The following is a 26,802-nucleotide window of genomic DNA, read 5'->3' on the forward strand; positions in this document are numbered from 1 at the left end:
TCGTTTTTTCTGATAATTTGGTACCGTCATCTGGTAGCCTCAACAATTACGAAGGGCACATAAGGTCTTAATAAGACCCCCAGAGGATATTATTTGACAATGATTGTTACAGTTCCTATATAATTCATTGTGTCGGGGGACAGGCAGCCAGTACATATCATTGTTATCATTTTATTAATTCTGCTAGAATTTACCTACTTAAAATTATCTGTTAGATTAAGGACCTGCCCGAAACGCTGCGCGTACTAGTGGCTTTACAAGATTGTAAATACTATGCTATGTATTCTCACAAACCCAATGTACCTTCTTGTATATAAATAAATAAATAAATAAATAAATAAATAAACAAACATAGTACATCTTAGGTCCCCTTCCAGGTTCGAATTACTGACTCTCCCTAGGATGCATCTTCACAACAAGTTAACTCCTGGCTACCTATTTACTGCTAGGGGAGACAGTAAGTGATAGGAAAAGCGCTCAACCATTCCTATCCCGCTTGATCAGGATTCGAACCCGGAATTCTCGATTGTGAGTCGAGAACGAACCCGACTATAATACTCTGACCCTATATTAACAATTATATTTAATCATAACTTGGTGGTAACAAACACAGCTTATTGTGTAACTTCTGTGTATAACAGTGTAATAATATCATCACAAACCCAATGTACCTTCTTGTATATAAATAAATAAATAAATAAATAAATAAATAAATAAATAAATAAATAAATAAATAAATAAACAAATAAATAAATAAACAAATAAATAAATAAACAAATAAATAAATATTGCATCTTTCTCCGCCACCGGACACATCCACCACCTGACCACATCCACCACCTGACCACATCCACCACCAGACCACATCCACCACCGGACCACATCCACCACCGGACCACATCCACCACTGGACCACATCCACCACTTGACCACATCCACCACCTGACCACATCCACCACCGGACCACATCCACCACCGGACCACATTCACCACCGGACCACATCCACCACTGGACCACATCAATACGCATAGCCACATGTCTCCAAAGAGTGAAACCAAATTACTCATGAGTCAGGTTGAGAAATTCTGTACTAGATATAAACTAACACGTGATAACACGAGTCATTGTTTACATACAGAGTAAGACGAGGTGACAAAACTCACGTTATACCCTGAATATTAATGATGTAAATCCTGGGATTAATGGAGGATATTTTACCTGAGTGTAGAAGCAATTTCCTTGATCGAATCCCCCAGGCGATTTTTTTCCCGAGGTCTGTAAAGTAGCATTTGATCTTTATGCAGCAATAGACCAGGGTAGTTTTTTTTAGAGAGAACAAAAAGTTTTTTTTTAGAGAGAACAAAAAGTTTTTTTTAGAGAGAACAAAAAGTTTTTTTTTAGAGAGAACAAAAAGTTTTTTTTAGAGAGAACAAAAAGTTTTTTTTAGAGAGAACAAAAAGTTTTTTTTAGAGAGAACAAAAAGTTTTTTTAGAGAGAACAAAAAGTTTTTTTTAGAGAACAAAAAGTTTTTTTAGAGAACAAAAAGTTTTTTTTTAGAGAGAACAAAAGAGGGAGTTTTCTGGCTCTTGTTTGCCAAACTCTCTTTAATATTAAAGTTGAATAATACAAAACTAACTTCTATATGCGCTGACAGTTTAAAACATTAAAATGTAGACAAAAGAGCGAAATATAATAATAATTCAGTATCAACTACAATTCACAGTTGGTACTGAGCACTGACTATATTATATTTATCATATAATGTGCAGGAGAAAAATACGGTAATGCCAAGCTTGTGTTAGCCGACATAATCCAGCATGGAAGCCTGATATATTTTCTTTCAGTAAACATTAGAGACGAGCTCCGATGAAAAACAAACAAATGTATATATATAAATTAAGAAACCGGATGCCAAATGACTCGCGGCGATGTTAAAAATTTGTAAACTGAAAACTCTTCCAAAGACTGCCATTGGCCACAAAAACGGTTGCTTATGTTTAGAAATGTAACAACATTTAGTATATATTAATATCTGTTTGTACTCGTGATATAAATTTTGTGAAAATGCTGTGCGTTAAAACTGATTAATGTCTTTGAGGTCGGCGGCTGCTTGAACGAGCCTAGGATGATAACTGGTTGAGTTTAAACGGATTTTTTTTTATCATAAACTGAGGGACTGACTGGCTGCTGAATTAACGTACATTTGTCAATGTTTATGTGGACGGGTTACATTATTTATCCGTGAAAATATGCATGAATTATAAACAAAGATTTGAAGTCTTCGGTTGAAATATATATATATATATATATATATATATATATATATATATATATATATATATATATATATATATATATATATATATATATATATATATATATATATATATTGCATTATAAGTTTTGTCTCGAAAATATTGACATAGCTGCCGTACGACTGATCGTATTATTTTGTACATATTTGTACCTTTCACGTTTTTTCCAAACTGACGATTGAATTCCTGGTCGTATCTGATCTTGAAGTTGCTGATGGAGACGACTTCCACGACTCCCTCCTCCAGTGCGAGGCAGTACACTCAAACATTACAATCCTGGACGTCGAGTATAAATCATATATATTGATATTCGTTTATGTATTTCAAATACCATATTTTAGGATATAGCTTTGATGCGTTTCGCAATACATGTTATTATTCTATATGATTTACTCAGCCGCCTGGACAGCTAAAGGCGACGAGCACATGTGTACTCACCTAGTTCTCACCTAGTTGTGCTTGCGGGGGGGTTGAGCTCTGGCTCTTTGGTCCCGCCTCTCAACCGTCAATCAACTGGTGTACAGATTCAAAGTCACAAGTGTGTGACAGACCAAGTCACATTTGTGTGACTTGGTCTGTGCTTCAAAAGGAAAACTTCCAGGTATTGATGTGAGCTTTAGCGGCAAAGTTTCTGTCCTTGAAAACAAGATATCACGGATTAGTTGACAGGTCATGGCCGAAGTTTGAAATTATTATGCAGACACTATTTTTTTTATTTTAAACAATTTGGTTAGGTAAACTTGACGTGATGTGATTTGCATGAGTGGAGCTGAAAGTTAAGATCAAAAAAGGGTAATGGAAAGCAAAACATAAATGGGAATTAGCTGGGATAGGATGAGTTATGTGCTTCCTTACCGACAACTTTACCCCCAATACGGCACTTATATTACCACCAACACTTTAGTCTATACCAGTACTCAGTGGTCCGCCTGTGACTACCCCGTGGCTGGAGACACTTCACATAACGCAAGCTAACCTATAATGTCATACAGTGTCCTAACACGGAACTTTGCTCTCAAATGCTGCAAACTTTATCATATATCCTGAAGGCCATTACCACGCTCCAGAAATCCTATTAAAATATTAAAAGGAAAAGTTTAGCAGTAACTTGAGGGACCAACAGAGGACAGAATGAAGATGTATCATGGTGAGGCGGAAGGTAATGGAGGAGTGGTGGAGAAGTGATTATGGTGGTGGAGAAGTGGCCCACGGTGGTGGAGAGGTGGCCACGGTGGTGGAGAGGTGGCCTCGGTGGTGGAGAGGTGGCCACGGTGGTGGAGGGGTGGCCCACGGTGGTGGAGAGGTGGCCACGGTGGTGGAAAGGTGGCCACGGTGGTGGAGAGGTGGCCACGGTGGTGGAGAGGTGGCCTCGGTGGTGGAGAGGTGGCCACGGTGGTGGAGGGGTGGCCCACGGTGGTGGAGAGGTGGCCACGGTGGTGGAGAGGTGGCCCACGGTGGTGGAGAAGTGGCCCACGGTGGTGGAGAGGTGGCCACGGTGGTGGAGAGGTGGCCTCGGTGGTGGAGAGGTGGCCCACGGTGGTGGAGAAGTGGCCCACGGTGGTGGAGAGGTGGCCACGGTGGTGGAGAGGTGGCCTCGGTGGTGGAGAGGTGGCCACGGTGGTGGAGGGGTGGCCCACGGTGGTGGAGAGGTGGCCACGGTGGTGGAGAGGTGGCCACGGTGGTGGAGAGGTGGCCACGGTGGTGGAGAGGTGGCCCACGGTGGTGGAGAGGTGGACACGGTGGTGGAGAGGTGGCCCACGGTGGTGGAGAGGTGGCCACGGTGGTGGAGAGGTGGCCCACGGTGGTGGAGAGGTGGCCCACGGTGGTGGAGAGGTGGCCCACGGTGGTGGAGAAGTGGCCATGGTGGTGGAGAAGTGGCCACGGTGATGTAGAGGTGGCCACGGTGGTGGAGAGGTGGCTACGGTGATGGAGAGGTGGCCCACGGTGGTGGAGAGGTGACCCACGGTGGTGGAGATAGTGGTACTAGCTGGTAATAATCCAACTATGGTGTGGTGAAGGTGGTACCAATTGGTAATGACCCAACTGTGGTAGAAGTAGTGGTATCAGGAGGGTAATAGTTCAGCTGTGGTATGGTGGAGATGGTGGTACCGGGCAGCAGTGGTCCAGTTGTGGTGAGGGAAGGATGGTATAGTCCTCCTCTACAGTGATGCGGGAGACACCGAACATGGGGTACAGAGGCAGTAGGTAAAGATATGGTAAATACCATGACGAGAGGGGGAGGAGGACGTGGTTATATATCTTGAGGTTATCTTGAGATGATTTCGGGGCTTTAGTGTCCCCGCGGCCCGGTCCTCGACCAGGCCTCCACCCCCAGGAAGCAGCCCGTGACAGCTGACTAACACCCAGGTACCTATTTACTGCTAGGTAACAGGGGCATAGGGTGAAAGAAACTCTGCCCATTGTTTCTCGCTGGCGCCTGGGATCGAACCCAGGACCACAGGATCACCAGTCCAGCGTGCTGTCCGCTCGGCCGACCGGCTCCCTATCTTCCTTCTCGACTGCCGAGATCGAGAGACTTCCGATCTCGACTGCCTTGCACCAGATCATTGTCTAAATCGTCGAGCAACAAGAGTGGTGTTCAACGATCAGTGAACAACGTGATTACCTGTTTGTGTAGCGCACACTGTTTCTCTTGGGTCTCTATCCGTGAGGGAAGCGTTTCGACGTTCAAATAATATAAAGTTAAGGTGCATAATGAAGCACAGCATTAATCGTGGAAGACAAAGTTGAGGGTCTGAGCAGGGCCTTGTCTGCTCAACAGTATAAAGAGAAAGAGTGTGTGTGTGCAGGAAGGCTTAGCTACTGTTTGAAGTTGTCGCTAAATTTACGGATGTAAAAGGAAGACTTTTCATTGCTGGTGGCTAGGGAGCTGCTTCGTGAAAATAATAACTGATTCAATGATATAATTGTCTTACTGTCACTACCTGTACAGTTACCAGAAGAGTAACTATGGGTTAAGATAAGCTTTTGTATTTTAAGGGACAAAGCAAATACATTCGAGTGCATTTTTACAAGCACTTGGGATGAGTGACGTCTGTGATACACTCGAAGGTGGCAGCCACAGGAAATGACACTTTTCACAAACTGTGTGTGTATTCAAGCAGAAAATAAAAATAAAAAATCCAGCAATTGGAAGGTGATGTGTGAAGTATGACGTTGGACGACTGTAAGAATGGTTGCCTTGAGGTCTGACCTTGTTCAGACACACAAACTCTCAAGCGTTTGTCATCCCAAGCAGCTTCACCCCAACAAGCACTACGATACAAAGTGATAAGTTAGTAAGTGGTAAGTCAAGTTAGTAAGTGGTAAGTCTGTAATAAATGTTGTGGATTTAAATGTGAAATTCCTGCCAAGTTATAACTTGGACCACGGCCAGTTTGACCAGTGTTCTTGTCAGAAACTGAGGTCGAATGTGGAGATGTTTTGTACTCTACTGTAGCCAGATGGTTTAACAGAGAAAAGCTCCGGTAACATTTATTTGTACATCACAGATTGACATCTTCCTGATTGCTATACCGCAGCACTCAATGGATTGAACACCAGAGTGCTGGGTAGTGGGAGACTCGCATCAAAAACATTTTCTAGAGTAATGTTCTCGAATTTAAGCAAAGGACTTTCAATAATGAATGCGAGTGAGATAAATATGAACTATTTTATTGAACAAATAAGTTAACAATTGTTCTGTTATTTAACACCCGCCTGTGTTTTATTGTTTTCAGTTTCACCACTCACCTGCACGAACCGGAACCTGCTACTCTTCACCTGATGTTTCTTCTGCAGGATCAGCTAGCTTCTAGAGTGCAGTTCAGACGTTCAGTCTCAGTAAGTGTTGTGAAGAACCTCTGTAGTGTTATCATTATTGTGTAGTAACATTATAACTCATGTAGTATATATGCTTTTCTTGGGTTATGTTCTACAGCAAGTCCGTATTAGAAGGGCTCTAGCCACCTTGAACTTTCTTACACATGTGTTGGCTGGAAGGTATTGAGTCAGGTGTTTACTTCTCACCAGATATGTAACTCTGCCTGGTATTTTGTTTAGCATATTTATATGTCTGAGAAAGAATCGCTAAAGTAGTTTTGAGAACTCCTCGAGTGAATTGAAAGGTGTTAAACACCATTCAGCGTGTCGGTAATTCGCGACCTTCCGCAGACAATTCTTGGTGTATTACGCTTCAACTTCTTTCACGATATTAATATTATTATTAGTGCTGATATAGTCGTCGTTATGGTATACACTTCAAGTGTATACCATAATTGTGGTATACACTTGTGGTATACACTACAGGTGTATACCACAAAAGAACATTGAAAATGCATAGGAGACTAAAAATATCCTCCAATGCATTATGTGTGCTTTTCTCCGAGGCTTTGGGTCCCGTTCATCCAGTCAGAGGTGGTACCTTCCTTATATTATATATACATATAATTTTGTTTAACATTTATGAATGCATATTTCATTGTTTAAGTTTGAGTTGCTTCTACAATGTAAAATACATCTTGTATTTTGTCCTTACAATAAAAAAAAAAACATTAAATGACTGTGGCATTCTAAAAATATTAAGTCTCGTGTAAAGCGTTTGAAATATTTGAAGAACAAAAAATGTATTTTATAGCACGGGTGAGATATATTTATTGATGTGTTGGAGTCCCTTCCTGTGGGAGATTTGAGGTAAGCCTGACAAGAATACCACACAGGCCAGTAACCCAGCAAGCTATTCCCAGCAGCTGTCAAACGTCTCCATCAATCACCTCCCCCAAGCCTGCTGGCCTCACCCTAGCAGCTGCACGCTGAAGCTCAGCTTTCGCTACCTCCATTATCTCCATTAGCAACCACCATTATCTGCCCTGTAGCTACCTCCACCATCGTTCCTCTCACTCTCCACCATCTGCAGCACGACCATCCCCTTGATAGCTACCATCCACAAGAACCACCACCATCCACCCCATATCTACTTCTACTATTAACCCCTCACCTAATACAAACTCCACCTAGCAACTCTCCTCATTCCTTCCAAGTAATAGTTATATTGGCTTCAATTTTGTTTACCTGGTTTTTTAAAATTTGGTTAAATGTAGCACAACGTCTCACTGTATAAAATATTCTGGATATTTCATAATTTAGGACTCTATATATGCATTGTATTTCTGCTCAATTTGAATTGAACTTTGAGAACATCACCGAGATACCTATTTTTCTCGGGACGTGATTTGAGATTCTGTCACAGAAATACAAGAAGCGTTTGAGATCAGGATTAGTCTTACACTTTAGAGTTTTAGAGAGAGTGCTCATTAGAGCCCGTGTAATCCTTGTATATTTAGCACGTTAAAGGACTGAAATAGGGATACTGAGTTGTAAAACCCTAGCCTCAGATACTGTAAGATTTACACAGATGAGTGAGTGGTATAGTCAATGAACACAAATTACAGCTTCGCTCCTGTGCCAGGTAAGTCCACTACGGGATCACCATAGCCCGTGCTACTTGACGCTTTTGGTTCCCAGCAGCTGAATCTAAAACAGTGACAACAACAACGCGATATACATAGCAGGGAATTTTATAGAGTAATAATATTTGGTTTGCTAGACTGTACATATTAGCCTCGGTTAGATGATTAGGTTTGATGAGGTGTATTTACTGCACAGGCTGTATTTACTGCACAGGCTGTATTTACTGCACAGGCTGTATTTACTGCACAGGCTGTATTTACTGCACAGGCTGTATTTACTGTACAGGCTAAAAGCAAATAAAGCACGTTTTGAATCATAGCTTCAAGCAGAGTCAGGTTGATTAACAAATAGAAGGTCAGGAATAAAGAATATTCTATTCTAAAGAATAGAATAGTTTGGAAATAATTGCCAAAGAAGATAGTCATATTATGTACTTACACACACTGAGCCCGAGTAATATAGGAGGATAGTCGGACGCAACACTGTTGATGTAAAAATAGTTACCCAGAGCCCAAGGGCCAGATTCACGAAGCAGTTACGCAAGCACTTACGAACCTGTACATCTTTTCTCAATCTTTGGCGGCTTTGTTTACAATTATTAAACAATTAATAAGCTCCGAAGCACCAGGAGGCTGCTTGTAACAACAACAACAGTTAATTAGCCAATTTTCATGCTTGTAAACTCTTTAATAAATGTAAACAAAGCCGTCAAAGATTGAGGAAAGATGTACACGTTCGTAAGTGCCTGCGTAACTGCTTCGTGAAACTGGCTCCAAGTATTTCCCACCGACTCCTTAATTACCTGGCGGACAGATTGGGTGCTCCGACGCGCTGGAGTCCCTGGTCTAATGGATTGACGTTAATTGCCATTTTAATTTAGCCAATTTTGCATTTAATTATTTTGTATATTAAGTAACATGGTCTCTGAACTCAAATACCTCTGGAGAAATTCCCAGAAGAATAAAGGCGCTTCTCAAACACTGACGAAGATGATAAATAGGAGGAGGAAGTGAGGGGGGGGGGAGAGAAGGGAGGGGGGGATGGGAGGGTGGGATGGGAGGGGGGGGGGGAAGGGAGGGGGGGGGGGAAGAAGAAGAAGGAGGAGGTGGTATATTAAATTTGAAAGTGGCAGTCTAAGTGGCGTTACACTTCCATTGTTGCTTGCATGTTTTATTCCTCGTCTTACTTTTTCCGTTTTTATTCTCCATTCTTCTATGCACTCTATACGAAGCTAGAGTCACCGGCCCTGGCATAAATATTACGGGGATGTCACCTAGAGCGGTCGACACCCTCCAGTGTCTCTCACTCCCACCGGAGACAGTTTACTCAAGGCCTAAGTAACACCTGTTACCATTAAGCCACATATATATAAATAAATATATATATAAATACTTTAATGAAATAAAAGACGAAGCGCAGTGGTCTACTTCCCCGGCTTGCAACCGAATGACCCGAATTCAATCATCCCCCCCTGCCAGGATATAACCAGTTGAGCACCTATTCATTCACCTGATGTCTCTTTTCACCCAACAGTGAAATAGGTGCCCGGGAGCAAGGCAATGGTTGTAGGTTGCATCCTGAGGAACGTCAGTCGTTTTTTATGGGGGGGGGGCGTCGATAAGCCTAAATACAAGCTTTCTGTTCCGGACAATGGGAATTTTTATTATATATAAATCTGTATATTCACAGTATATTTAACGTGACGAATGACGCTCTTTTCACAGTATATTTAACGTGATGAATGACGCTCTTTTCACACTGCTTTATCATACAAAAGTGAAGATCTTCTACTCAATGTGTTATGAAAATCGGTAGCTGCGTTGTATCAACCTGCCTATCAGTACAGGAAGTGCCAGCGAATTCTCAAGTGTTTTCTCAATTCTCTCAAGATTGTCTTAATCACGTGTTAATGACAACAACGGATGCCGATATTACTCTTTTTAAGCTTTAGTTGCGCATTAAAATATCACGCATCAGCGACCCGTCTATCAAGAGTTATGGACGGTAATTAAGCTCGGCGTCAGTGACAGAATTCAATAAGAGCACCGCGTCTGAGTCGGCAACACGCCGTGCCAGTGTTCCCAGCTCTTGGTTAACTGGGTAAGGCAGTGCCGACGCTGCACATCTAATTTAACGCTTATTAAGGAGAGTTGTACATGCCTCGGAGTTCTAAATTAGCATGGAATCCATTCATATGTCGATTTAACGTGAGTTGCGATGTCCTCCCCCACACGCCCCACACATACCCCACGCACTCCACACCCCCCCCCACGCACCCCCCACACCCTCACACACCCCACACATCCCACACTGCTAAAATGTTGAGATGACAGGCGTATCTGAAGGTTTAGTGAATGTGAAGGTTTTGTGTATGAGAGTCCTTTCTGATGATGACCATCCACTTTGATATATATATATATATATATATATATATATATATATATATATATATATATATATATATATATATATATATATATATATATATATATATATAATAATCCATAATTTTTTCATTTAAAAAAATATATCTCATTTCAGCTTATGCTCATTTAGCGTAATTAGATTTTTGGAATGAATTCTGAAAGCTCTCATGATTAATTTCAGGGACATCGTGGCGGCGGCTGCCAGCGATAGTATAATTCACAGGAAGAAATGCGTTTCAAATTTAATTTTATTTTATAAAATATAACTTTTTTCAGAATTAAAAATGTATTTCCACCCGTCTTGTCGTTATAAAAAACAAGTGTTAGAGAATGAATATATTATACCCGGGCTATGTAGAACATGTCAGGAGAACATTGTGGGGGAAACAGAGAACCTCTTTAGCTAGGAAGTACAAGGAAAATACAAGAGTATGAGATTTTCTACAAAATATTCTGGATCTTGAGCTGCTCCTTGTATTAGGCTGAGGGACTGTTTTATTAGGAGACTGAGTGTCTATTGTACTGAGTGATTCAGAGAGACAGAGAGAAGCAGTTGAGCTTCGTGTGAGAATCTTCCTGTGATTCAAGAATCCTGTGAGACACTTGTTCAGTGGGTGGTCGCCAGTCGACGGTGGGCATCATGAGAGGTGTATGATGGGTCCAAGGAATCATGTGGACTACATGTTTAGTCAACAGCCGGCATCATCATCGTAGAAGTTGAACCATTACTGTCTACATCACCAGAGGCTCGGTTATGGCAGCTCTTGACTAAGAAAGTTGACCAGACCACACACTAGAAGGTGAAGGGACGACGACGTTTCGGTCCGTCCTGGACCATTCTCAAGTTGACTAAGAAAGATTGATTCTATGACCAGTGTCGTCAACGATCAACTTAACATTCAAGTTTGGATGCTCTCGTGGACCCAAGAGCTCCTAAGGGAAAGGGTTACTCGTGTCGTTCGTGTATAGAGCACAGGGAGTTGTGAAGGGCATTAATTACCAGGGGTGAGAGTGGATGTGCTGCTCGGATATACAGAAGAAGAGTTTTTGAGCTCATATAATAAGCGACATGAGCTTTGATGTCCGGTAAACAGGGAAGGAGTTTTGAACCCGTATATTATGGAAGATCGGCTTTGATGCCTCGATAAAGAGAAAATTTGTTTAACCAACATGATTTAGAATATGAGCTTTGATGCTTCAATAATGAGACAAGAGGATTTGGACTTATTAAATATGTGGAATTTAATTTGAAACACCCTTACGATCGGGGTGATTTAAACTACCCACGTCCAGAATAGAAACAAGCACACAATGACGCTGAGAATGGTCACAATCGACTTGAGAATGGTCCAGGACGGACCGAAACGTCGTCGTCGTCCCTTCACCTTCTAGTGTGTGGTCTGATCAACAATGACGCTAATGGGCACAATAGATTTTAATTATTCTTAGAATAGAATGATTCATGACTTCACTGTTCATGTAAAACAAAAATGAACGGACTTTCAACACTTCCATTCCCCGGAAAACTGAAGCCTTCTCGTCTAATTTTGTCTTAATTAGAAACAATCCCGTTTTAGTTTTAGGTGAAAAGTATCTATGGTTTCTTACATCCTCTAAGAGCAACTGAGATTCCTCTCGGCCCAAAGTTTGTCTATAACAACCATGTTCTTTAATAATAATAATAATAATAATAATAATAATAATAATAATACATTACACAAATTAAAGTAGTTACATAATAAGTAATATCACTGTGTGACCTGTCTTTAAATGTTTTAAATGAGGACATGATAATGTGTTAATCTAATTGACCTTGTTAGGTTACGCAATGATAAGATAACAAATTAAAAAAATAATCATACCTGTTTTACGACTTACCACCGCCAATGAGCCTGTCAGCTCTCACCTGTAATGGTAAAGAGAGTTGATTAGTACACCAGCATCACTTACTCCAGTTATGACTGCCAGAGTTAATATATGGTGTACTATGACTGTCAGAGGTAATATAAGGTGTACTGTGACTGTCAGAGTTAATATATGTTGTACTATGACCTGCCAGAGTTAATATATGGTGTACAATGACTGACAGAGTTAATATATGGTGTACAATGACTGCCAGAGTTAATATATGATGTACTATGACCTGCCAGAGTTAATATATGGTATACTATGACTGCCAGAGGTAATATATGGTGTACAATGACCGCGAGACCACTACAGGGCGTCATTATAAGGTGACGCCCTGAAGTAATAATAATTTGACAGTTTGACCATATTTTTTATTTTCAAGTTATCGTGACGCTCATGTTTTCTGTTGTTCAAATACGTGTTAGATATCATATACTCTCATACACGTTGTATGATGTATGCGTCGTTGTCCGGGAAGTTGTATTAAAAGTGAGGATGTGAAGTATGTTAAGTATTTTGAGCGTGGCCGAATATAACTGATATTTTTATTACCATAGTGTAAAATTCATTTTGTTGGGGGACAGGAAGCCTGTGTGTATATACTGTATATCCTTTAGGCTTGTATCGTGGTGCCTCCAAAGTCGAACTATTGTCCCTCCCCCGGATGCAATCCCTCCTACAACAGTAGCCTAACTCCTGGGTAAAAATTTACTGTTAGGTGAACAGAGGCATTATGTGAAAGGAAACGTGCACCAACCATTCCTGTCTCACCCGGGTTCCTTGATTGTGAGTCGAGAACGAAGCCAGCTGTGCTACAAGACCCAATATAAATATTAGAAATATAATATTAAAACCATTCTGGAATTTATATGAAATCGAAAATGCTGATGATATAATTTTGCTCTCAATACCATAAAAACAATATATTTCCTGGGGGAATCTTAATTATATATTAATTTTTATATTCAACTTTGGAAATACATTTAAATTATCATAATAAAATTCAGAACCTCAATACAGGCTGCAAACCATATGAAGGAGAGAAGATAACTGCACTGATAAACTTGCAGATTCCTTGAGACATTTGAAACTTTAATCAGATTGTGTAAGTAACGCATATTTGAGGCATTTACCTGTTCGCTTAAAAGTCATTGGCAGCTTGAAAATATCCCAAATTCGTGTTTGATATCCAAAAATATTGGTTCTTGCATCTCGAACTTTCCCCACATAAGAATGTCATTGAACTCATTGATATTCATGGAAAATCCAAATTTTTCCACACACAGTATTTGCATGTGGGATTTACACATACCTATATTTATATTTTTTTCACCTGCTTTCGTTGGATAGTTGCTCTAGTGCTGCTAGTGTTGGTGATCTGTATACCGGGTGCCACTATACGGCTAGTGGCTGCCTGGTTAGTGGTCATATTTATAACTGTAGCTACATACAAAGTGTGTAACAGTATCCCATCACACGATCGTCATCTTTTTGTTTTGAAAACGGAAAACCAATTCCTGAGACTATAGATTCTGGAGGGACTCCGTAAGACAATGGAAAAGTTTCTTAAAGTCACCGATTTTCGGGTATTGGGATGACCACAGAGGCATACCTGGATCTGGAAGATCGGTCATGGTACTGAGAATGCTAGAATGACTTAGATTCTCAGTTGTGAAAATGTACACTGAATGAAATTGCATTTGTAATTATGATGGACAGTGTGTGACTGTGTTGTGAAAATGTAACCCAGAAAATTGTAACCCATGAAATGTAACCCATAAAATAAAACTCTGCCCATTGTTTCTCGCCGGCGCTTGGGATCGAACCTAGGACCACAGGATTACAAGTCCAGCGTGCTGTCCGCTCGGCCGACCGGCTCCCACCTTGGTAATACTAATTTTGAAATAGGGTAGCAGATTTATGAACAAATTAATGTGTAGCATAAGAGACATGGGATTGATGGATGATTTTCAGCGGAGATCAGACACAAATGAATGAGCTAAATTGGACCAATGGACCTTCTGTAGTTTTCTCTATTCTTATGATTTTATTCTTGTATTCACGCAATGAAAGGTGATGGCGAAGATCATAAGAGGTTAGATCTACAGAGACATTCTAAATAAATCTGTTCAGAGTCAGAGCGAACAAATGAAATGCGTAAGAAGTGAAGTGGTGGAGCCATACACGTCTTCAGATATAGAGATAACAGAACCCAAAAGGCTTGGAAACGTATCAACCAGTCGATTCGAGATTGAGAGGTAGGGACCAAAAAGCTGAAGCTCAACCCACTCGCGAATCACAACCAGATAAATGCAACTATGTGAGTACATACACACTGGTGGGATCTACTGAGACTGGGCAGTTCTGAGGAGACAGCTTAGAGAATGACCTATAAGTCCCTATTACCAGAGACCCAGACTAACACAATAACATCAGAGGCTTTCGCGAAGCTAGAGAACATCAGGATAGTCTCTAGGAACCTAAATGAAGCGGCCTTCACAGCATTCTACATCACCTACGTCAGACCAGTGCTAGAACATGAAAACACCTTCAAATGACAACAATTATATTACCATTCACATGGATAAGAGACAGACCGCCCAGCCCCTGTGGGAATATAACACCATTAACTCTTTCTCATACTTAACGCGTCGCATTTTTTTACGATATCGACCAATATTTTAATTGGATGTATTAGTAAAATATAAAACACTATTTACGTTTTCTATGCATCGGCCTCGATAGGTTAAGTGGGTTGCTCGGGTTCATATTTGTCTGGTTTCGCTAAACATTTGCTTTTTTCACGGAGTGGGAATTAGAGAAAACGGTCTGTTATTACTGACGCCGGATTGTTATGGGTAACAATTTATGTGGGATCATTGATAGGATTTATTTGAATTTTTTTGTATACTTTATAATTGAAAAACACAAAATAATCGCATTGCGAGATTATATTTTGATAAGGCCTACGCGTCGTCATGTGGGAGGGAATTGTGGTGGTTTCCTGAAGTTGGCTACACTAGGCGACTATATTATGACCAGATTATGTATTATGTATTAAGCACCTGTGTTTACGTAAATAGCAGTGAAGTCCTATAATAAAGTAGGGGAAATATATATATATATACGTCCACAGACACACTGGCATAAAACCCACACACACACACACACACACACACACACACACACACACACACACACACACACACACACACACACACACACACACACACACACACACACACACACACACACACACACCGAATTAGACACAATCAAATAACACAAAATCCACAAATTTAGCCTTTTCACCGACTCACAAGGGGTCCGTGGTTATTTAATTAAAAAACTAATTCAATTCCCTCTATTCCTCCTCCTTGTCTTCCTTCCCGTCTCTTGTTCTCCCCTTCTTCTCTTAATCGACTCATTTCATGTTCTCATTCGTGTCTGCTTCTTCCCCCCTTTGCTCCTTTATTTTCTTTGTCACCTTCACTCTTCTTTTCTCGTGTTTCCACAAATATATTTTGCGTCTCTCTGCTGTTTTGTTTTTCCTTCTTATTCTTTCTATAAAGGATGAACAAATAAAAGTACACAATAAATAAACAATCAAATGCCTTAAGTTTATGACTGCACACAATAATTAATAAATGTATTTATACGCAAAATTATCTTTACCGACTAAGAAAGCCGGTAAGCAACAAAGAAAGTCGCTAAGCGACTAAGCAAGATGCTAAGTGGCTAAGCAAGATGCTAGACAACTAAGCAAAACGCTAAACGACTAAGCAAATGCTAAACGAATAAGCAAGGCGCTAAGCGACTAAACAAGACGCTAAGTGACTAAGCAAGACGCTAAACGACTAAGATGCTAAGCGACTAAACAAGACGCTAAGTGACTAAGCAAGACGCTAAACGACTAAGATGCTAAGCGACTAAACAAGACGCTAAGTGACTAAACAAGATGCTAAGAGGGGCTCCGTAACAGGGACCCCCTCTCAATTGATTCTCCCTAAGAGGTTGGCAGCTCGTTGGGTTGCGTCTTGGGAAAGGTCAGTAGTCGACTAATAACGAGCTGGATTACCCAAGTACAGGCGTCCTGTCCCCCGAGAACGGAACTGTAATATATTCTCTGGCTAAAACTGAGCGGTTATCCAGCACAAAGTCCGGTATTAATACTTACAGTTGACTAAATAAAAGTAGCATCTTACAAGAGGCGTTGTGCGTAATGGGAGAGGGAAGTATATTAACATTTAAGCCGGGCAAACTCCATTAGTCTGCTCGCGGTGACACACTGTCACCTTAGATTAATGAATGAGGAAATTCTCTCCAACATTTTTACCTGCAGCGTCTACGGCGGAGGGGAACAAGCGGATCAGCGTGGGTGTAGGTAACTGGTGAGTCAGTGTACCGGTCTGAGGGAGTCTGTGTATCGGTCTGAGGGAGTCAGTGTACCGGTCTGAGGGAGTCAGTGTACCGGTCTGAGGGAGTTAGTGTACCGGTCTGAGGGAGTCAGTGTATTGGTCTGAGGGAGTCGGTGTTCCCAACCCGTCCTCGACTCAAAGCGGTCGACCCCCACAGACGCATTCATAAATATTTATATGCTGTCCATTCAAAACGGGAATTTTCTCAAATATAAATTAATATTATAGTATACTAGCATATTGTGCATATATAGGCATAGGTTAGGTTAGGTGTTTAGGTTCTGTTGGCAATTATTTGCATTTGTGGTACGTGGGTGAAGCATTTATAGCGTTGTGGTTCGAACAAAATTCGTCAGTGAAGCACTTGTTCCGGAAGTGTTCGAACGTCAGCAGTTGTGAGTCCTGTACAAACCGCTTTTCATTCATAAACAGGGGGTTTGGCGGGTGCATGGAATCACTTTTGGATCTTTGTTTGGAGGACGGGCTGACGACTATACAGTACGTGGGTGAAACATTTAGAAAGGTGGGATCAGGCCAGAGGACGTACACGAAGCAGTGCTCGAGAAATGTTCAGCGTCATCAGTTGTGAGTCGTGTGTAAACCGTTTTTCCGTCATATTTTTTTTTTTTTTTGCGGCTGGATACCCAACCACTTGGGCTGGACGGTAGAGCGAACGGTCGCGCTTCATGCAGGTCGGCGTTCAATCCCCGACCGTCCAAGTGGTTGGGCACTATTCCTTCCTTATCCTGACCCCTTCCCAGTGCTATAGAGTCGTAATGGCTTGGCGTTTTCCCTCCCCTGATAGTTCCTTCCATTGCGGCTGGATTATCGGGTATTTGGCCTTTGTTATAAGGCCGAGGTGCACCACAATAGCTTAATTATTGACCAGTCAGCAAGTATACATTAGGATCGTACATAGTACAGAAGTAAAGTAAACCACCAGTGTATAGACACCGAGAAATGGGGTACACATCTTGGTATATATTTGTCTTCCTTTTAAATACTAATCCACCATTTGGTCACCATTTGGTCCGGGAGACATCTCCCGTCACGCAGGGAGCAGTTGCACCTCCACAGATCTCCAGTATCAGCTCTTGATACTGGCAATGGCTCAAAAGGGCCACCATTTACGGGCTATTCATGTCCGTGCCACCTCTTTGGTGGCTTAATCTTCATCAATCAATCAAATACTAGTCATCTTGCCTTCTGTACCTTCCCGGGGGCACCATTAAGCATTGAAAAAGGCAATATTTGCTATCTTAATTAGTCCTATATCCACTACTTGTGTTATTCCTTTAATAACAGTCTTGACTGTTATTAAGATACTATTTATATAACAGGTAAACACGTCTAATTAGATCTAAAATATGCATATATATATATATATATATATATATATATATATATATATATATATATATATATATATATATATATATATATATATATATATATATATATATATATATATATATAATTGTCAGATCGAATAAGCTACTAATTCAGACCACATAATTAATTTATCGCCGTGTTCAATTTACCTTTACCATACAGGTATTACTAAATATAATTAAACAGCGAAATGGTTGATTAAGCTCAATGAAAAGTGTACCTGCGTTTCACCATTCACAACTTCGCACAGTAATGGCTTACTTAATCTGACTGTAAACATTTTGATAATTTCAAAGCGACATGACAGTCATGCCAGCAGTCACGTGACCAGCCGTGTCCTCCCCCCCCCCCACCCCCCCACGTTAGTGTCAAGGCTCACTGCAGCAAAACAATGCGTTGTTGGGGGAGGAGGGGGGGGGGGGAAGGGGGAGAGGGTTGGCGTTTTAAATATTGGAGTGCGCGGTACAGCTGTGTGAATTAGGCATGCGCATACTGCGCTGGGAATATGCCGCCGCACGGGGGGTCGAAAACAGTACGGAGATATACGCGCTAGAAAATATTTACCAATTTCTTATCACATTACTATTGACATTACGAAGAAAATCCATTTTTAAGAGAAATTTACTTCTGATTTTTAAAGATATATATATTTCAAGTTTTAAGAAATAATTTAGATTTTTTCTGTATGTTTCCAACAACATTAAAATTTCGTGTCAATTCTGTTTATCACAGTTTTATTATATATTTAAATAGTTTTTATTAAAATCAACAGTTATGACCGCAACAAGTGCTGCATGTTGATCATGCAGGACTTGTTGGCAGAGGGAAGAGTGTTTGGTGTTGGCAGAAGCCTGTGTGTGTGTGTGTGTGTGTGTGTGTGTGTTTGTGTGTGTGTGTGTGTGTGTGTGTGTGTGTGTGTGTGTGTGTGTGTGTGTGTGTGTGTGTGTGTGTGTGTGTGTGTGTGTGTGTGTGTGTGTGTGTGCGAAAATAAGCACATTGCGTCCGTAAGTTTACATACATGTGACAAAACTTGTTTAGGGAAATACAGTTAACTTGATGCTTACTTACATGTTCATGTTGTTCTGTTTAAAACCGTCAACCATGCGAAAATATGCATGTTTCTTGCATGGGACCTGTCTACTGTGGGACCACTCTTGCATGGTACCCGTCTAATGTAGGTCCTGTCGTGCGCGGGAGCCATCTTATGGGTCTTAAGTGAGTCCTCTAACCAGAAAAGATTAAATATGTATATAAGGTCCTTTAACAAGAAAATATTAAGTATGTTAATGTTCATATTTCAGTTCACATTGTTACATATGATCCGTATACAAGTGCCTATTGAACTTCGCACTAGGGCGTGTGAGGGAGAGAGTTAATAGGGGAAAGCGCCAAGCTATTACAACTATATGGCACTTGGAAGGGATCAGGATAAGAATTTAGGACGGGACGGGTGATAGGAATAGTGCCCAACCACTTGGACGATCGAGGATTGAACGCCGACCTGCATGAAGGGAGAACCGTCGCTCTACCCTCCAGCCCAAGTGATTGGGCAAGGGCATGTGGGGGAAATGTAGAGGTTTGAAGGCGATCAGATACCGCCCTAGTTCTAACCATAAACGATGCCAATTAGCGATCCGCCGGCGTTATTCCCATGACCCGACGGGCAGCTTCCGTGAAACCAAAGTCTTTGGGTTCCGGGGGGAAGTATGGCTGCAAAGCTGAAACTTAAAGGAATTGACGGAAGGGCACCACCAGGAGTGGAGCCTGCGGCTTAATTTGCAACAACAACAACAAGAATTGTTGGAAGATTATATCATCACGAAGAAGTAATTAGTCGTGGCGCGTACGAAGAGGCACTTCAGACTTCCAATCACTCAGGAAGTCCGTGTCGCCATCCTTCAAGGAGTTGTTACAGCCGCGTTACGACCACTACGCGGGGTCGAGACAGCGCCCTGTTGTTCACCGAGTGCTCCAACTCACGTAGGACAGAGACTGAATGTCCAGCGCTTGGAGAAAACTCTTGCTTGCCACCAGATCTCATTAGGGCGAGCAGTGGCTAGCAAAGCTGGAAGAGTTAGACGTTAGACTATGACACATCTGAGATTAATTATATTGTCGGTGAGAAATAGTAAAGTAACAGAGGCAAGGCCACCTTTTCTCTACTTTTCTAAACTGCCACTTTCTTAACCTGGGTTTGCTGAAGGTGTTGAAACATGCTTTTTCTGATGTTTTTACGTTTTGAGAAGGTTCCTGTGCTCTGGTTCAAGTTCAAGTACGTTTATTGAGACAATAAAATGCATCTCAAAAGGATAGAGTAGCTTAGGCTATTTCTAGCCTCCTGTGTTCTAGTGATTCGTTGGTAATACTCGACCCCTCGAGAATATACGTCAGTGAGTCGCATTAGTCCTACCCCGCTACAGTTAATCTCTTACGGTGTCTTGCCCGGTGTTATTTGTTAATGTATTGGGTATTTATGTGGGAGTTATATTTCGATATTTGATTTATAATGTTAATATTTTACAAATGTATAAGTGAAATACAGTCTACTTGGACTAGTCGGCAAAGCGACGGCCGCGCGCCTTGTAGGGTCGGCGTTCGATCCCCAAAGGTTGGGCAAAGTTTCCACTCCATCCTCATGTCCCAGCTCCATGTCTTTGTATCCTCCCCAAGTTCCTTCTTAGCGATTTCTCCTGATAATTACTTTACCTTGTCTGTACCTGCTTATTTATGTATAGCTTATGCTGGTGGTAAAGGCGGCCAGAAATACCCGTCATTACTGAGATGAAGCGACCATACGAGTCATAAATACTCATACTCCGCTCAAGTAAAACAGAAACAAGCAACACTTAGTGGGCCAGCCAGAGGCTTAGGGCCCGCGCAGGAATATCCCTGCAAACAAAAAAAAAATTATTGAGGTTCCCCGTGTTCTTCCTGGTTGGGGCACACGGAATCGCGGTCCGTGTGAACGCGAACTGTTCTCAAGGCGAAAGGTTCATAGATCGCTGGGTACATATGCTTCTGAGACACTAACTTTCCAGGTATTGAAGTGTTAGTTTTGCTCGCAGAATATCTCAGAGAAGATCAAAAAGTTTGTAAGTGTCTCGTCTTCCCTTGTACTGTCTGGATTTGTTCCACTTTGTCGTTGTCGCTTGGAAAAGTTAGAAGGTTGGACGTCTTTAGAGATAAGAAGAAAGAGAGGAGACACGATAGAGATATAAAATACTTAGCGGGACTGACAGAATGGAAAAGATGTTCAAAATGAATATCAATAGAACAAGAGAGGAGAACTATGAGGAAAGAGGGAATGAATGAAAGCTTGATAAACAGAAGTCATGGAGTTAGAAAGATTTCTTTTAGCGTAAGAGTAGTGGGAAAAGGGAATGATCTAAATGCACAGGTTGTAGAAGCGAACTCCAGTCATAACTTTAAAAGTGGATATGCCAGAGGAATAGGTCAGGAGTCATTGCATTAGACGACCAGCGTCTCGAAAGTCGGGGTCGAAGAACTAAACCTCGATCCAGCAATCAAATATAGGCGATTACAAATTAGTAAATAGAGACACATAGACGTTTTCTTGGAACAATCTTACGGCTTAAACGCTTAGCTATAGGTCTAATTAACACCACTGAACTCAATTCCAAGTCGATAACTCTCGCTGCAAAAAAATCCAGGTTCGATTCCCATTGGTGATATTCTTTTTTTCAACGATTAATTTAGTTGAAAAATAGCATCATACCGACCAAAGTCATTCACATGTGTATGTGGACCGGTTATGACAAATGCCACATTAGTTTCATGTACTTTTTTATTAGTGTGGAACAGTGGTGATAAATTTTCTAAATTAATATTAACACCGTTCTCTGTGTAAATAACCTGTCCATAACTCGTGTGCGAACGTTTGTGTAGAGCGAAGCAGATTAATTGGCCTCAGATATATTTGCTAAATTTTCAATGATACACGAGAGGCATTAATGTGCAATTTAGTGTCTCTCATTATTTTGGGTCATAACAGGGAATGCCAGGGGTAAAATATTAATGGAATGATGTACAATGGCTGTGTGTGTTGTTCGTATGGCACGGAGTGATTCCCGTCCACTGACAGTGTAGGATTGTTTTGGGTAAATGTGTGACATAAAGTGTATTGAGGTGGGCGGAGTGTAGGTGTGTCCACGCCCTGATTCTCAGTTATACTCACCTGCCTTCCTTGTCCTGTAACACTAGACTCCCGCCCCCACCCGGGGTCCTTTCCCCCTACACACACACACACACACACACACACACACACACACACACACACACACACACACACACACACACACACACACACACACACACACACACACACACACACAAACCGTTGATTGACAGTTGAGAGGCGGGACCAAAGTGCCAGAGCTCAACCCCCGCAAACACAACTAGGTGAGTACAACTAGGTGAGTACACACACACACACGTATTAGTTCCAGGAAATGTCAGTGTTGAGATGCTTTTAATTTTAGTGCAGCGCCAGACTTCTTTGGCATTAAGTGTCTTGATTATTTGATTCAATAGAGGGGAGAGCCACGCATATACGCACACCAGTTGCTCCCACGGTGGTAGTGGAGGTGGGTCTCACTAGTTGCTCCCATGGTGGGAGTGGAGGCGGGTCTCACCAGTTGCTCCCACGGTGGTAGTGGAGGAGGGGTCTCACCAGTTGCTCCCACGGTGGTAGTGGAGGAGGGGTCTCACCAGTTGCTCCCACGGTGGGAGTGGAGGCGGGTCTCACTAGTTGCTCCCATGGTGGGAGTGGAGGCGGGTCTCACCAGTTGCTCCCACGGTGGTAGTGGAGGAGGGGTCTCACCAGTTGCTCCCACGGTGGTAGTGGTGGCGGGTCTCACCAGTTGCTCCCACGGTGGTAGTGGAGGAGGGGTCTCACCAGTTGCTCCCACGGTGGGAGTGGAGGCGACCTCCGGAACATTACTAAGACAGCACCCCTCAGATCTCATCCTGTAGAGTGTAGACCATCGCCGTAGTGGAGCAGCATCTCGTCCATATAAACTTCACCACATGTCGTTCACTCTGTACCTGGCTCTGACTTTACATGCTAAGTGTGTGTTGTACTCACCTTCTTGTGCTGGCATTCCTGTCTTGTGTCTCTATGTTTGCCTTTGGCTATATTAAGCTACAGGTTACATATCTACCGCAGGAAATCCTTTTGCGTAATTAGTGGTTATATGTAATATACAATTTATGTACCTACCAATAAATCAGTTAAACGTAGGATTATTGTTATAATACTTATTATTATTATTATTATTATTATTTTTATCATCAACGTCTTGAATACTGAAAGATTTCAGGAGATCATGCTGTATTTACAGACAATTTGGTCGCTTCTTTGGCTACTTTTCAGCAATTAACCCCTTTCGTATGTGGTTTTTTACCAGGTGATTTAATAAATGCCTTAGATAATTTAATATAAATGTCTTCCATCTCCGTGTCTAGCTCTGATACTGGACCCCCCGACATATTTCCGTGACACACACACACACACACACACACACACACACACACACACACACACACACACACACACACACACACACACACACACACACACACGGAACACGCACAAGGGGACACAGGTGGAAACTGAGTGCCCAAATGAGCCACAGAGATATTAGAAAGAACTTTTTTAGTGTCAGAGTGGTTGACAAATGGAATGCATTAGGGGGTGATGTGGTGCAGGCTCACTCCATACACAATTTCAAGTGTAGATATGACAGAGCCCGATAGGCTCAGGAATCTGTACACCTGTTGATTGACGGTTGAGAGGCGGGACCAAAGAGCCAGAGCTCAACCCTCGCAAACACAACTAGGTGAGCACAACTAGGTGAGTACACACACACACACACACACACACACACACACACACACACACACACACACACACACACACACACACACACACACACACACACACACACACACAAGGAACCGCATGGAGGCGAGGATACGTGGAGAGCCAAACTATTGGAGGTGGTGACAAGCAACTTTTTAACGCAGCATGTCGGAGAACCCACAAGGATGAGAGGCAATGACGAACCAGCGAGACTCGACCTAGTCTTCACTCTGAACGACTCCGACATAAGAGAAATCGGTTTTGAGGACCCAGTAGGAATGAGCGACCACAGTGTACTGGTGTTTGAGTACTTGATTGAAGAAGGGTTATTGAACTCGAGGAGGGATACCGAAACCAAAAGGTTAGCATACCGAAAGGGAAACTATGAGGGGATAAGAAAATTCCTAACAGATATAGCATGGGAAACAGAGCTCAGGGGAAAGACGGCCCAAGATATGATGGATTACATCACGCAGAAGTGCAAGGACGCAGCAAACAAGTTTGTCCCAGTCCAAAAGGAAAACAGAGAAATGAAGATGAGAAACCCATGGTTTAATCAAAGATGTAGGCTAGCTAAGCAGCAAAGTAAAAGGGCATGGAGAAACTATAGGAATAACAGGACACTGGAGAGCAGAGAAAGATACCAGAATGCCAGGAATGAATATGTCAGGATGAGAAGAGAGGCAGAAAGACAATACGAAAATGACATCGCAAGCAAGGCAAAGACTCAGCCTAAATTGTTGCATAGCCACATTAGGAGAAAAACAACAGTAAAGGAACAGGTTATGAGATTAAGGATAGGGGCGGAAGGATTCACTACAAATGACAAGGAAGTGTGTGAGGAATTGAATAAGAAATTCCAGGAGGTCTTCACCTTAGAACAAGGAGAAATTCCAGAGCTAAGTGAGGGAATAGCTAACCAGGAACCACTGGAAGAGTTTGAGATTACCAGTGGGGAAGTAAGGAAGTGTTTACTAGAGTTGGACGTGACGAAGGCTATAGGCCCAGATGGAATCTCCCCTTGGGTTCTAAAGGAAGGAGCAAGAGAACTGAGCCTACCACTCTCCATAGTGTATAACAAATCACTGGCAACAGGGGAACTGCCAGATATTTGGAAAGCAGCTAACGTAGTCCCGATATACAAGAAAGGGGATAGACAGGAGGCACTGAACTACAGGCCAGTGTCCCTAACCTGCATACCATGCAAGCTGATGGAGAAGATTGTGCGAAAAAAACTAGTGGAGCATCTGGAGCGAAGGAACTTTGTAACACAGCATCAACATGGGTTCAGGGATGGCAGGTCCTGCCTCACAGGGTTACTTGAATTCTACGACCAGGCAACAAAAATAAGGCAAGAAAGAGAAGGGTGGGCAGACTGCATATTTTTGGATTGTCAGAAAGCCTTTGATACAGTACCACACAAGAGGCTAGTGCGAAAGTTGGAGATGCAGGCTGGAGTGAGAGGGAAGGTACTCCGGTGGATAGAGGAATACCTAAGCAACAGGAGACAACGAGTCTGTGTGAGGGGTGAGGCCTCAGATTGGCGAGACGTCACAAGTGGAGTCCCGCAGGGGTCAGTCCTTGGACCTATACTGTTTCTGGTATATGTAAATGATCTCCCAGAGGGTATAGATTCGTTCCTCTCAATGTTTGCCGACGATGCAAAAATTATGAGGAGGATTGAAACAGAGGATGATAGTAGGAGGCTACAAGATGACCTGGATAGACTGAGTGAATGGTCCAACAAATGGCTGTTGAAGTTCAACCCGAGTAAATGCAAAGTAATGAAACTAGGCAGTGGAAACAGGAGGCCAGGCACAGGATACAGAATAGGAGATGAAGTACTTAATGAAACAGACAGAGAGAAAGATCTAGGAGTTGATATCACACCAAACCTGTCTCCTGAAGCCCACATAAAGAGAATAACGTCTGCGGCATATGCGAGGCTGGCTAACATCAGAACGGCGTTCAGGAACCTGTGTAAGGAATCATTCAGAATCTTGTACACCACATATGTAAGACCAATCCTGGAGTATGCGGCCCCAGCATGGAGCCCGTACCTTGTCAAGCACAAGACGAAGCTGGAAAAAGTCCAAAGGTATGCTACTAGACTAGTCCCAGAACTAAGAGGCATGAGTTATGAGGAAAGGCTGCGGGAAATGCACCTCACGACACTGGAAGACAGAAGAGTAAGGGGGGACATGATCACAACCTACAAAATCCTCAGGGGAATCGACCGGGTAAACAAGGATGAACTATTCAACACTGGTGGGACGCGAACAAGGGGACACAGGTGGAAGCTGAGTACCCAAATGAGCCACAGAGACGTTAGAAAGAACTTTTTCAGTGTCAGAGTAGTTAGTAAATGGAATGCATTAGGAAGTGATGTGGTGGAGGCTGACTCCATACACAGTTTCAAATGTAGATATGATAGAGCCCAATAGGCTCAGGAATCTGTACACCAGTTGATTGACGGTTGAGAGGCGGGACCAAAGAGCCAGAGCTCAACCCCCGCAAGCACAATTAGGTGAGTACAATTAGGTGAGTACACACACACACACGTGGTTGACAAATGGAATGCATTAGGAGGTGATGTGGTGGAGGCTGACTCCATACACAGTTTCAAGTGTAGATATGACAGAGCCCGATAGGCTCTGGAATCTTTACACCTGTTGATTGACGGTTGAGAGGCGGGACCAAAGAGCCAGAGCACCCCCACAAACACAACTAGGTGAGTACAACTAGGAGAGTACACACACACACGCACATAAAAAAACATTCGGCTCCAGTGAGGGTGATTTCCAGGAGAGGGGAAGAAGCGAGCAATACCTCTGTTATTTGAGACCAGGTATCTGTTATTCTTGGCTGGAGAGGAAGCCGGAGCCGAGGGGCGCCTGTTGTCACTCGACCTGAGGAAGGAGTCCACCAACGCTGGCCGGACAATACTGAATTTATCACATTTCATATTTCTCAACTCAATGCTACTATGAAC

At 42.3% G+C, this 26,802-nt stretch overlaps 1 long non-coding RNA gene across 1 annotated transcript in view; it reads left to right on the forward strand.

Moving 5' to 3' along the window:
- Positions 1 to 26,802, forward strand: part of LOC138373093 (uncharacterized) — a 200,128-nt gene that overhangs the window by 15,780 nt on the left and 157,546 nt on the right. The window contains exon 2 of the long non-coding RNA XR_011231046.1: positions 6,057 to 6,159. This is a non-coding gene — a long non-coding RNA (uncharacterized lncRNA). The remainder of the gene's footprint in view (positions 1 to 6,056; positions 6,160 to 26,802) is intronic.

The sequence above is a fragment of the Procambarus clarkii genome, chromosome 41 (assembly GCF_040958095.1).
Source record: "Procambarus clarkii isolate CNS0578487 chromosome 41, FALCON_Pclarkii_2.0, whole genome shotgun sequence".
Classification (NCBI taxonomy): Eukaryota; Metazoa; Arthropoda; class Malacostraca; order Decapoda; family Cambaridae; genus Procambarus; species Procambarus clarkii.